Below are 13,717 nucleotides of genomic sequence, written 5' to 3'. Positions count from 1 at the left end.
AAAAATTTGTGCACTCGGAGGGGGGGAAGGGGGCGTCCCTCAGCTCAGCCTGTGCCCTCTCCCGGTCTGGGACCCCTTGGGAGATAACGACCTGCTGGCTTAGTCCTGCTCCCAGGTGGCAGAGGGCAGGCCCAATCCCTAGGTGCAGCTCCTGGTCGGGCTCAGAGCAGGGCCGATTGACAACTCCTGTCATGCACAGAGCAGGGCGGATTGGGAAGTTGCAATGCCACCCTCAGTCACGCTCAGGGTAGGGCCGATTAGGGGTTGGGGCACCGCCCCCTGTCACACTCAAGGCAGGGTCGATGGGGAGGTTGCGGCGCCACCCCCTGTCACTCACAGAGTAGGGCCGATAGGGGAGTTGGGGCACCGCCCCCTGTCACACTCAGGGCAGGGCGGATCAGGGGGGTGGGGCGCCGCCCTCTATCACCCACAGAGCAGGGACAATCAGGGGGTTGGGGCGCCGCCACTGTCACACTCAGGGCAGGGCCGATGGGGAGGTTATGGCTCTACCCCGTCACACACAGAGCAGGGCCCATGTGTGGCGGGGTGGGTTTGGGCACTGCCCCCTGTCACACTGATCCCGGTGCTGGGAGGCCTCTTGGCTCCGCTGATCCTGGTGCTGGGAGTCATATTACCCTTTTACTATATAGGATAGAGGCCTGGTGCACGGGGGGGGGGGGGGCTGGTTTGCCCTGAAGGGTGTCCTGGATCAGGTTGGGGTCCCCACTGGGGTGCCTGGCCAGTCTGGGTGAGGGGCTGAGGGCTGTTTTCAGGCTGGCGGGTGACTGAAGCTCCCAACTGCTCCTTTTTTTCTTTTTTTTTTTTATTCTGGGCCAGCTTTAGCTTTGAGGCTTGGCTCCAGCTCTTGGGCCTCCGCTGCTGAAAGCAGGTTTCTGGCCTTGTTTACCTTCTGTATTTGAAACAATGTTGCGATCCTGCTGGCTGATCGCAGGTTTCTGGGGTTTTGTTTAGCTTCTATATTTGTAACATAGTTGCTTAGAGTTGCAGCTCAGAGGCCTGCATCGGCAGGCAGGGAACGTTGGAGTCCTCCATCACTGAAGCAAGCAAGCCTCATGTTCGCTTCCAGCTGCCTGGCTGCCGGCCACCACCTTGGTTGGCAGTTAATTTGCATATTTCCCTGATTAGCCAATGGGAAGGGTAGCGGTTGTACGCTAATTACCATGTTTCTCTTTTATTAGATAGGAGGGTAAGAGCTCTCTCTTCCAGTTCCAGGTGCTTCAGGAGCCATGGGCTTAGATGCAGACAAGGCCAACTCCAAGAACTACACCATGGACAACTAGTCCCAAAAATGGCACAAAGATAATCACATATTACCTCAGTCCTCTACTCCTCACTATATTCCCTTCTCAGAGGTGCCCAATGCCCAATGCCACATCCAACCTTCTATATTTCCTTCTGCTCTGCCAACATCATCAATTTACAGGTGAAGTAAGTGAAGCCCCGTGAGATGAACGCACAGCCCAAGACCACACAGCCTGTTACTTCCGTCAACTCCAGGTTCCTTATTTAGTGACCTAGCTGTTCATTCACTAAACACTTGTTGAATTCAAAATTGTCATTCCCAAGTTCCTGAGGAACATGCACTCTGCCAAGAAGCACAACAAGAGGTCCTGAAGAAGATGCAGGCCAACAACGCAAAGGTCATGAGTGCACATGCCAAGGCTATGAAGGCCCTCGTAAAGCCCAAGGAGATCATGCTCAGGATCCCAAAGGGCAAAAGCTGCAAGTTCAATTAACTTGCCTACATCGCTCACCCCGATCTTGGGAAGGATGCTTGTTCCACCTCACCAAGGGTCTCGGGCTCTGCCAGCCAAAGTCCAAGCACATGGCTCCAACTGAGGCCCAGGCTGCAGCTCCAGCTCTGGCTCAGCCTCCCAATGTTGCCAAAGCCCCACAAAGGCTCCAGAGGAGAAGCCTCTATCTGAAGATGTGAAAACAGAAGGACTGGTGTGACCTCAGAGCTGCTGTCTACATGAGGCTGCTGTCCTGTACTATTTGTACAAATGAGCCTGAGGCAGGATCTTTAAAAAAATAAAAAGGATATAAGAACCTCTCTCTCTCTCTCTCTCTCTCTCTCTCTCTCTCTCTCTCTCTCTCTCTCTCTCTTTCTCCACACACTGAAGAAAGACCATATGAGCACACAATGAGATGGTGGCTGCCTACAAGCCAAGAGAAGAGACCTCAGAATAAAACCTATCTTACCGGCACTTTGATCTTGGATGTCCCAGCCTCCAGAACTGTGAGAAATAAATTTCTGTTGTTTAAACCACCCAGCCTAGGGTGGGAAGATGGAAAGAGATAAACCAAAGAACCTGTAAGAAAATGTGCATAGCCCAAGGACACAGACAATAGTGTGATGAGGGCCTGGGGAGGTGGCAGGGGCTGGGGGAAAGGGGAAAGTGGAGGGAAAATAGGGGACATCTGTATTAATGTCAACAATAAAAAATAAACTGCAACAGCATGTGAGAAGCATGACTTCCATGAAAGTGCAGCAATGATTATCAGAGTACAACAGCTGCCTCCAGAATCAGAGGGACAGGTGAGATAAGGAGGGTCCCCTGGAATCACAGAACTTGGGTTCTAAAGCCACCTCTACCTCTAACCATCATTAGTGGTTTTGGATAAGTCACTTCTGTGGCACCATTTCTTCACATGCAAAATAAAGAACTTGGTCTAGGCTGCTTGTCTTGAATCTTGCGGCAACATAAGGAAAAATGAAAAGATAGAAAGATAGAAAGGAATTACTTGATTCAAGTGCCAAAGAGGAAATACACTCATAGCTTAGAAAGTAATTTTGAGCTAAAGTAAGAAGTATGTCAACAGTGACCTTTCTTCATACCACTGGAGTTCTATGTGTTTCTGCTCTGGTGGCAGGCAGAGATGGCATATTTATTCAATTCTTTCTGTTAGAAAAATTAAAATGCAAATATATGTAAATTATGGACATTATAAATGAGAACAAGAAAGAAAAATAAAACCCTGATTACTGGTTGGCTGAAGGGACATTAACAGAATCCTGAAATAAAACCCAAAGTCCATGCTTGGAGAATCACAGCCAAGATAAACCCCACTCTCGCCCCTGCATTTCTTCAGTCACCACCTGGATTCTCTGCCATCAGCGAGCACTCAGTGCTCTAGCTACATTAGCATTTCACGTCAGCAGGAAGTACAGAATCTCAATCCGCAAAACTCAAGTATGCCAAAATTCAACTTCATCTTCTATGTATGGCCTTACTTTCTACCTCAAATGTATCATTCCATCTTTTGGCAAAAACTTCCATCAGACACTTCTGGGTCAAATCAATCAAGTCAGGGTTTTCTTCTCTCAACCCCTATCCTTGGGGTTGCCATTAAGTTTCTAGAAGAAAGAAGGGGCAGAGACTGCGATACTTAGCATCCGAGCCTGGGAAATGGGCTTTAGTCATGTCTCATCTGTCTTCACTGACATCCACATAGCGTCCCTCCAGTCACTGATTGCCACCATTCCCCTCGATGTCTGTAAAACATGCACATCCTGTATGGTCCCTGATTGGCTGCATTCTCCATGCCAGCCACCCCAGTGAGAGGCTTTCCCAGGTCCTGGGGCCTCTTTCAGCTATTTCTTCGGCCCTCTCTGCAGGTACATGGGAAAGTTTGGATGGTCTCCCCTATCAGTCTCAGATTACAGTCTGGACACAGTATGACAACATTTCTATTCTGTTCTCACCACACAGTGAGGGATGCTGGATATTCTGTGGCTTGTTGGTTTCCCTGGTTCTCACTCAGTATGAAGGATAGTTCTCCCTGCCTTTAGATCACATATTATCTCAGTCCTCTACTCCTCACTAGGTTCCCTTCTCAGAGGTGCCCAATGCCCAATGCCACATCCAACCCTCTATACTTCCTTCTGCTCTGCCAACATCATCAATTTACAGGTGAAGTAAGTGAAGTCCCGCGAGATGAACGCACAGCCTAAGACCACACAGCCTGTTACTTCTGTCGACTCCAGGTTCCTTATTTACTGACCTAGCTGTTCATTCACCAAACACTTGTTGAATTCAAAATTGTCATTCCCCAAGAATAAGACATTATCACACTCTAGTGAGGGAGGCAGAGTGGTAAATAGGGAATGACAATGTAGTTATGTAATAGGCCAACAAGTGTATGAACAAGTGATATGAGGGCTATTCTGGGCAGCTCTCTGGAAACTTCCCTACTGGAACCTAAACTTCCATCCACCCAGAAGTTTTTCAAAATGACAGAAGAAGCAAGAAGACTGATCATTAGCTATTATTAAGCAGTCATTAAAACTACAATAACTTTTCCCAGAAAATAGGCCACCTATATTGAACAGGCAGAGAAAATAGCGTTACATAAATATCTATCACTTAAAGTCTTTCTTTGTTTATGAATTCATACATATGTATGTTTCTATAAAAGAATAAATAGAAAACTGCTCCTCAATATTCAAAACCATGTCAGTGCTTAGTGATTGCAGATAATTATGGACCGACATTTCCGCCATGAAGAAAATAACAAAGAAAGTGAGCACACCCCGACTGTGTAAGAATAGCCCAGTTGGGACTACAGAGGTTTCGCCATTCAACATGGCAAACTTTCTCCACGGCAGCTACATCAGTCCTGAAGCCCCGGAGAGTTCAGGCAGTGGCAGGAGCAGGGCGGTTCATCCTTGACATTACTTGATACGGGTCCCAGTTCCTTGAAATTTCCAACTCATTGAAATCAGAGGATTTAGAGTAGAATCTATCCCAGAGAAGAAAGACAGGCCAGTGATCTGAAGGCCGGAAAACAGTGGCACAGAAGAAGGTGAGTGCAGCTCTCCCATCAGAGAAACATGAGGAGTGAGCGAGTAAGTGGGCCAGTAAGCTGGCCGAGAAATGGTAGCGGAGGGAGCATTTTCCAAGAAGCGAACAGCCAAGCTTTAGCAACTCTGAAAGTGGCTCTAGATGGGGAAGACAGAGGGAGGCTGCTGGGAACAAAAGTCAACCACTCCAAGTAGAAATGTAAAGGGCTGCTGGCAGGAAAGGTGAGAAACTATGCCATCAGTAGAGCCCCAAAGTCAAGCCCAGATTACAGTCAAAGAAGCTGTACCTCCTGAGCCACCTTCAGAAGCAAGAAAGAATGAATAAGCATAGAAACTTAAGAGCAACTTTTGTTGTGCTTCCAGCACTTAGCACTAAAGTGAGGAAGCCATTAGGATAGGGCCAGACATGAGCTCATTCAGGAAGTCAGGAATTAAGTGGCCCAGGGGATGGAGGGCCTACCCATGGATTAGTAACAGAAATTCAGCTCTCCTTCCCAAAGGAGTAGTTGTTCAATTCATGTTCTCCATCCTTCTTCTTTTGCAGTACCTTATCTAGTTCCCCAAGGCCCCCCTACCACTAAGTGCCAGATATGGCTGCTTGTCTCCAAAAATATGTTCTCTTTTTTCTTTCAATTAATATTTTCCATGAAATTTTAGTTTGACAGATATAGCTGCTTGTCTCCAAACATATGTTCTCATTTTTCATTAATATTTTTCATGAAATTTCAGTTTGACATCTAGCTGACCAGCTCAAGTTTCCTTCAGCTATTTATGTCATGTGATTATGTTCTGGTCAATGCAAAGAGGGAGAAAGTGATACTTGCAAATTATAGGTCACGCCTTCCATATTACACCCCTTCCCACTGGACAGAATGTAGCTATGATGACAAGAACCCTACTGTAAGATGGAAAGAGTGCATTGAGTATGGCAAAGCAACAAGATAGGAGAAACCTGGATCCCCAATATTGTGAAGCCACCATATTGGTTCTGTACTGCTTATGATCAGACTGTCACATGAGCTATAAGTAAATTTATATCTTCTTGAAGCTACTGTTATAGCCATACCAACATCATAACCAAAATAAACAGTATCTTTTATATAATAGGTATAAATTTTTCAACTTACTCAAATGTGCAAAAACTGTGGATTAATTTTTTATGTCAACTTAATCTCTATTTGAAGCTTCATCTAATTTGATAGTGGAAAAAAATAATCTAAATCAGGATTCTCTCAGCCATTCCCTAATTCTCTGAAAGTTTATAATGTCCAGAGATGAGGAGGGAGTTGTGAACCTGGCCCTGATAAAGGTATCTGGGATCTTGCAAGTTGTAAGTTATTTAGGTATCTAGGTTCCTCTAGTCCAGTGGTTCTCAACCTTCGTAATGCCGCGACCCTTTAATACAGTTCCTCATGTGGTGGTGACCCCCAACCATAAAATTATTTTCGTTGCTACTTCATAACTGTAATTTTGCTACTGTTATGAATCTCAATGTAAATATCTGATATGCAGGATGTATTTTCATTGTTACAAATTGAACATAATTAAAGCATAGTGATTAATCACAAAAACAATATGTAATTATATATGTGTTTTCCGATGGTCTTAGGCGACCCCTGTGAAAGGGTCGTTCGACCCCCAAAGGGGTCGCAATCCACAGATTGAGAACCGCTGTTCTAGTCCTCAGGTCCCTGGGCCATCTCTATTAACCGTTCTTCACCCCCGACCATGAGGCCCTTCCAGATGTACTGGCCTTTTCTCAGCATGTCCATACTACTGGCAGCCACATGGGAAAATGACACCTTACTGTCCCCACAGCCCATTCAGGACACCTCATGCAGACTTGTGCCTCAGGCCCCTCAATCCAGGCGCCCCATGTGAATGTCTGATCCCTGTTCTTCTATGTTCTAACAGCACAGGACAGCTTGCACTTTCCCAGGGCAATGAAAAAGGAAGTAGGGCAACGCCCCTCTATTCTTGAATCTACAAACTTCTCTGGTGATTCTCTTATTACCTTCTTCACTAACCCTTAACATTTCAAATTTAAAAAACCAAGATTTTGATAACTGCCGTGACAATTCCTCTTAGAGTAATGAAAGCCCATCACTCCATATTTGGCAAAATAATAACCTATTTAGATTTTAAACAATTAAATTCACCAACCACCATTCAGTGGGCTTAATTTCTCTTGTATTCCGAATGACTCAATTATGTGTGACTTTTGACCAAATTGCTATGTTCTATACTTTGGTTCCCCAAATGACCATGTAAATATTCTTATATCCATGATAGTCATACTTAGTTATATGTGTTTGTTGGGGATAGAAAGGGTAGAAATTTACATTTACATTTTTATGAAATCCACTTGAAGTTCATCTGCTTTTCCACTTGGGCCCGGGTCATACACATGATGTATGAAATGATACTACAGAGAAATAGGTAGGAACAGTCAGCTCCTTGACCATCTCATCACCAGTGATCATTTCTTCTGCTTTGCCTGGGCCCCTGACATGGCTACCCCCTGAACTATGCCATCACTGTCATCTGCCTTTCTTTCCAAATCCCAATTTCAAACCTGCCACTCTCTAATAATGACTCTTACCCTTCCAAAAGATTTTCTAAAGAACCCCTATTGCCAAACTTTCTGACCTTTTACTGACCATGAAGCCGCTTTCCCACTATCCATTAGCTAATTACCCATTAGCTTCCCTTTTGTTCTCATCCATTCTGGATTCTGTGGCACATCATTATAATCATCCCCTTGCCCTCCACTCTCCAGCTGTTCTCTGTCTGACATCCTGGCTGGGGAAACCCTCATCCTCTTTGAGTCTTACCTTCTATCTTCTCAGGGTATTCACCTGAGCAGCTGAGTATTGCCAATGCAAGACAATAACTGAGCTCATTCACTCACTCACTCATTCATTTAACAAATATTTCTTGAGCAGCTACTCTTTACCAGCTCCCATTCAGACACCATGAAAACAGACAAGGCCCTGGACAAGTAGCTCTGTTTGTTAGAGTATCATTCTGATACAAAAAGGTTGTAGATTCGGTTCCTGATCAGGGCACATTAAAAAAATCAACCAAGGAATGCATAAATATGTGGAACAACAAATCAATATTTCTCTTTCTCCTTTCCTCTCTCTACCCCCCTCTCTCTCTTTCTCAAAATAAATAAGTAAAAGTTAAAAAAGAAAAGACAAATAAGACACTTGTTCTCTATACTCTAATGGACAGTCCTCACTTGAAACTTATCAACTCAAATGTGCACTTCCGAAAGGCCAGTAAACATACGCTGTTTTTCTTGTCAGCCTGCTTTCCTCTTGTCTGATTTGATCCTTTTATACCATCTGCTTTATTTCAAATCTCCATGTTCCCTGCTCTTACCATATCCTCACCTGATGGTCTTGTCTTATTCTTCACTGACAAATATATATACATACATATATACACACAAAAAAAAAATTCACAAGCCACAGGCCTCTTCATCTATCTAAGTTGGTCTTCCTTCCTATTAACAAAGTCTTTCTGCTGCTCTAGAAACCAATCCTTCCCCTGTGCTCTAGATCAAGGGTTTTGCTTCTTTGTTATTACCTCTCTGGAGGAATATTCCCATCACATGTAATCAATCCTGTTCTCTTAAAACCGATCTTTTGAAAGCCCTCCTTTTCTTCTTGACCTAATCATAGCTGAACTTCTCAAAAGAGATGTCTATATACACAACAGCAACTTATTGATCTCCATCCATTCTTCAACCCATTCTAATATGATCCCAACACAGCACAACCTAATCCAACCCACCACTCCACTGGAATGGCACTATGGTCACTGACTGTATCTCCATGTTGCTCAAATTCAGACCCTCTCTATCTTCACCTTACTGGACCTCTTACCAGTGTTCAATTCAGTTGATAATTCTCTTTCTTTACTCTTATCTCTTGGTTTCTACCCCCTTAGAGATTTCCTTTGTCTTGGTAATTACACCTTCTCATTCTTCTTTGATGCTCTGCCTGAGTTCTAAGCATTATTTCTCTAGTCCAGTGGTTCTCAACCTTCCTAATGCCACGACCCTTTAATACAGTTCCTCATGTGGTGGTGACCCCCAACCATAAAATTATTTTCGTTGCTACTTCATAACTGTAATTTTGCTACTGTTATGAATCGTAATGTAAATATCTGATATGCAGGATGTATTTTCATTGTTACAAATTGAACATAATTAAAGCATAGTGATTAATCACAAAAACAATATGTAATTATATATGTGTTTTCTGATGGTCTTAGGCGACCCCTGTGAAAGGGTCGTTCGACCCCCAAAGGGGTCGCGACCCACAGGCTGACAACCGCTGCTCTAGGCTCTCTTTTCTCTCCACACTCATTTCCTAGGTGACCTTCTTAATGTGGCTGTAAACATTATATGTAAATCAGCAATTCCCAAATTTAAATCTCAGCTCAGACCTCTCCTTTGAGCTCTAGACTCACAGATCCAACTGTCCTCTTGATATTTAATCCCCCAGCAAATTCCGTCAATCCTCATAGATGGATAATAGATTGATTCAGTTCACTTTGCTCCATCTCCACTGCACCCCCCAAGGCTAAGCCAACTGACCTACAACTGTAGTCTTCTGTCTCCATGCTGTCATTCTTGATCCTTCACCTCCCTACATTCTCTACTCAGAGTCCAAAGAAATCTGAAAATATAAATGATTTCATGCATTTTTTCTTTTCAAGCAAATCTTTTAACAACTTTCTTTTTGTGGGATCAAATTTAAAATCCTTACCATGGCTACAGGGCCCTGTATGACCTGGCTTAACCTATCTCCAGCCTTATAACTTCTCTTTGCACATGCTGTTCCTTCCTTCTGAAATGCCCTTCCCTTCAATTCTTTTTTTTTAAATATATTTTATTGATTTTTTTACAGAGAGGAAGGGAGAGAGATAGAGAGCCAGAAACATCGATGAGAGAGAAACATCGATCAGCTGCCTCCTGCACATCTCCCACTGGGGATGTGCCCGCAACCCAGGCACATGCCCCCGACCAGAACCAAACCCGGGACCTTTCAGTCTGCAGGCCGACGCTCCATCCACTGATTTTGGCTCCCTTCAATTCTTTACTTGGATAGTTCTTTCCACCCTTTCTCAAGTATAAAGCACTTGTCCCTCACTCAACTGCCATTACTTCCTATGTGGATTCCTGTTGATTTCTTTCATGGAACTTATTAGAGTTTACAATTATCCTATCTAATAAAAGAGAAACATGGTAATTGGCGTACGACTGCTACCCTTCCCATTGGCTAATCAGCGAGATATGCAAATTAACTGTCAGCCAAGATGGCGGCCGGCAGCCAGGCAGCTTGAAACTAACATGAGGCTTGGTTGCCTCAGTGACGGAGGAAACCAACGTTCCCCGCCTGCCTTGCCGGCCTCTGAGCCTGCAGTTTAAGAAACATTGTAACAAATACGCCCAACTTCAGCCAGCAGATTGGCAACATTGTAAGCAAAGACCAGAAACCTACTTTCAGCCGGAGGCCGAAGAGCTGGAGCCAAGCCTCAAGCTAAAGCCGACCAGAATAAAAAAAAAAAAAAGGAAAAAAGGAGCGGTTGGGAGCTTCAGTCACCCCCAGCCTGAAAACAGCCCTCAGCCCCTCACCCAGACTGGCCAGGCACCCCAGTGGGGACCTCCACCCTGATCCAGGACACCCTTCAGGGCAAACCAGCCGGCCCCACCCGTGCACCAGGCCTCTACCCTATATAGTAAAAGGGTAATATGCCTCCCGGCACCGGGATCAGCGTGACAGGGGGCAGCGCCCAAACCCCCTGATCACCCTGCGGCTCTGTGTGTGACAGGGGGCGGGGCCACAACCTCCCTATCGGCCCTGCTCTGTTCCTGACAGGGGAAGGCACCCCAACCCCCTGATTGGCCCTGCTCTGTGCATGACAGGGGGTGGCGCCTCAACCTCCCCATCGACCCTGCCTTGAGTGTGACAGGGGGCAGCACCCAAACCCCCTGATCGCCCTGCGGCTCTGTGTGTGACAGGGGGCGGGGCCACAACCTCCCTATCCACCCTGCTCTGTGCCTGATAGGGGGGAGCTCCCCCCCCCACGGGCCCTGCTCTGTGTGTGACAGGGTGCGGCGCCCCAACCCCCCCGCCCCCGGCCCTGCTCTGTGTGTGACGGGGTAGAGCCATAACCTCCCCATCAGCCCTGCCCTGAGTGTGAGAGTGGCGGCACCCCAACCCCCTGATCCGCCCTGCTCTGTGGGTGATAGAGGGCAGTACCCCAACCCCCTGATGGGCCCTGCTCTGTGCGTGACAGGGTACAGAGCCCCAACCCCCCTGATGGGCCCTGCTCTGTGTGTGACAGGGGGCAGCGCCCCAACCCCCGCATTGACCCTGCTCTGTGTGTGACAGGGGGTTGCTCCACAACCTCCCCATCGACCCTGCCTTGAGTGTGACAGGGGACGGCGCCCCAACTCCCCAATCGGCCCTGCTCTGAGCCCGACCAGGGGCTGCACCTAGGGATTGGACCTGCCCTCTGCCACCCGGGAGCAGGCCTAAGCCAGCAGGTCGTTATCTCCCGAGGGGTCCCAGACTGCTAGAGGGCACAGGCCAGGCTGAGGGACCTCCCCTCCCCCCCGCGAGTGCACAAATTTTTGTGCACCGGGCCTCTAGTTTTTAATAATTCAGTTGTTTGCTTAACAGTGTTTCCTGTATCTCCCATTCAAATGCTAACTTCATATCAGCAGGCATCTTGTTCATCATGGTATTTCCAGCATCTAAATCAATGCCTAACACCAACTCAGAATTAAATTAGACATCTGCAGAATGAATCAATAAAAGAGTGAATAAAATATGGAGTCATAAAGGTGTAGGTACCATTTTCATAGCTATTAAAATCTTCATGTGGCAATAGCCTAATATCTTATTCACCCTAGCCATTGCTTTGTGTTCTTTTGGATATGAGTTTTTTATGCAGCCTTTGAGATGTGCAGCTCTCTAGATTTTCAATTTATTTTTGTTGTGCATAGAGCGTCACTCCTGAGCTTCCCAATTAGTATTTTGTTATACCAAAGCAAGTAGATTAGCACATTCAGAATCCACTCTCAAGTCTTCAGGGTGAAGTTTCTTAGGTGTTTCTTAGATGCATGCTAAAAGAAATCAGGGAGTAGCACACAGATTCTGAAAGCACCTACAATAAAAGCAACCACTTACTAACTCTTCCTGTTTCAGGTACTGACTATAAACCCCTCACATGCATAGCAGATTTAGAGGGACCAATATAACTTCCATTCTAGAGATGAAGAGGCCAAGACTTCAAGACTTGGCAACTGTGACCAAGTTCCTACAGGGGCTAAGTAGTAAAGCCATACTCTAATCTCTCTGCCGGTCTACCTCCCAGGCCCTCAGAGACACAGGTGAGACAAATGTAGAGATGGGCCTTAGGGCCCTTTTCATTTCAGATGATAGGAGATAACCAAAGGTCCCCAGACTCCAGACTAATACCTTGAAATATTAAAATTATCCTTTCCATTAACAAAAATGGAATGACTGTATTTTGTCCCAATTTACCTCAGTCATTGTTATGCAAACCTCATATCCCACTCTTATTGCACGAGAATCCGGAAAGACTCCGGTGTGTGTGTTTTCAGTCGTTTAGAGGTACTCTCCTCTTTCAGAAGGCTTGGACATGATAAGCTAATGACAGCTGCATTCCTGCAGGCCGGGAATGTGGTCACTGGGTCATTTTTCAGAGTACACCCCTGGGAGAACACGTTGGGCCAAGAGCCAGGGAGGCAGACGTGCGCCCTCCAAACTGCACTTCTCAGCCACAAACTACATGAGGATAAAGCCTGGCAATTAAGAGACACTAATGAGGCTAGAATTAAAATTAATTTTAAGTCGATCCCCTTTGGCCAAATTTTGCTGCATAGAAACCCATTTGTTATGTGCCAGCACTCCTTCATCTTTTCACTCTATTCACATCAGAGCAGGCTGACTACAAGTTCACTCAAACAGTCAGCAATGACACAGACTTCGCGCCAGATAGAAAGAGGCATGCAGGGAGAAGTCACTAATTACTACATCCGGTAAGCTGAATGCAGGGGTGCGGGACATCAACTATTAAATCTGACCATTAGTGGTCAGATTTAATAGTTGATTTCCCTCTTTGTTGGCCTGTTTTATTTATAAGTATTAATACTGACAGCCAGCATTTATTGAGGGTTTTCTCTCAAGCCTGTTATGTGTATTAATTTATATAATCCTCACAAGAATTCTATGAGGTACTACTATTATCCCATTTTACTGATATGGAAACTCAAACTTGAAAAGTTACAATAATTTGCACAATGTCACACAGTCAGAAAGTGGGACTGGAGGCATTATATCTGAGGGGGTGTGGCCCCAGAATCTGAATTCTTAATCCCTATGCTCACCTGCTTTCACAGACATATATATATATCAAATATGTACAAATATCAACCTGGATGCCCTTAATTCTAATCAATGAATCATTGTGAAAGGACATTCTAAGCTCAGTTATAAAATAACTAGAAGCCTGGTGCATGAAATTCATGCGGGGGAGGGGGGGGGTCCCTCAGCCCAGCCTGCACCCTCTCCAATATTGGACCCCTCGGGGGATCCCCTATGGGATCAGACCTAAACCGGCAGTCGGACATCCCTCTCACAATCTGGGACTCCTGGCTCCCAACCACTTGCCTGTCCGCCAGCATGATCACCCCCTAACCACTCCCCTGCCAGCCTGATCGATGCCTAACTGCTCCCCTGCTGGCCCGATTGCCCCCCAACTGCCCTCCCCTGCAGGCCTGGTCACCCCCAGCTGCCCTCCCTGCCAGCCATCTTTGACAACAAGGGGGCGGCCATCTTGTGTGAG

This window comes from Myotis daubentonii, chromosome 4 (genome assembly GCF_963259705.1).
Source record: "Myotis daubentonii chromosome 4, mMyoDau2.1, whole genome shotgun sequence".
NCBI lineage: Eukaryota > Metazoa > Chordata > Mammalia > Chiroptera > Vespertilionidae > Myotis > Myotis daubentonii.
Note: the sequence above shows the minus strand (reverse complement) of the source record.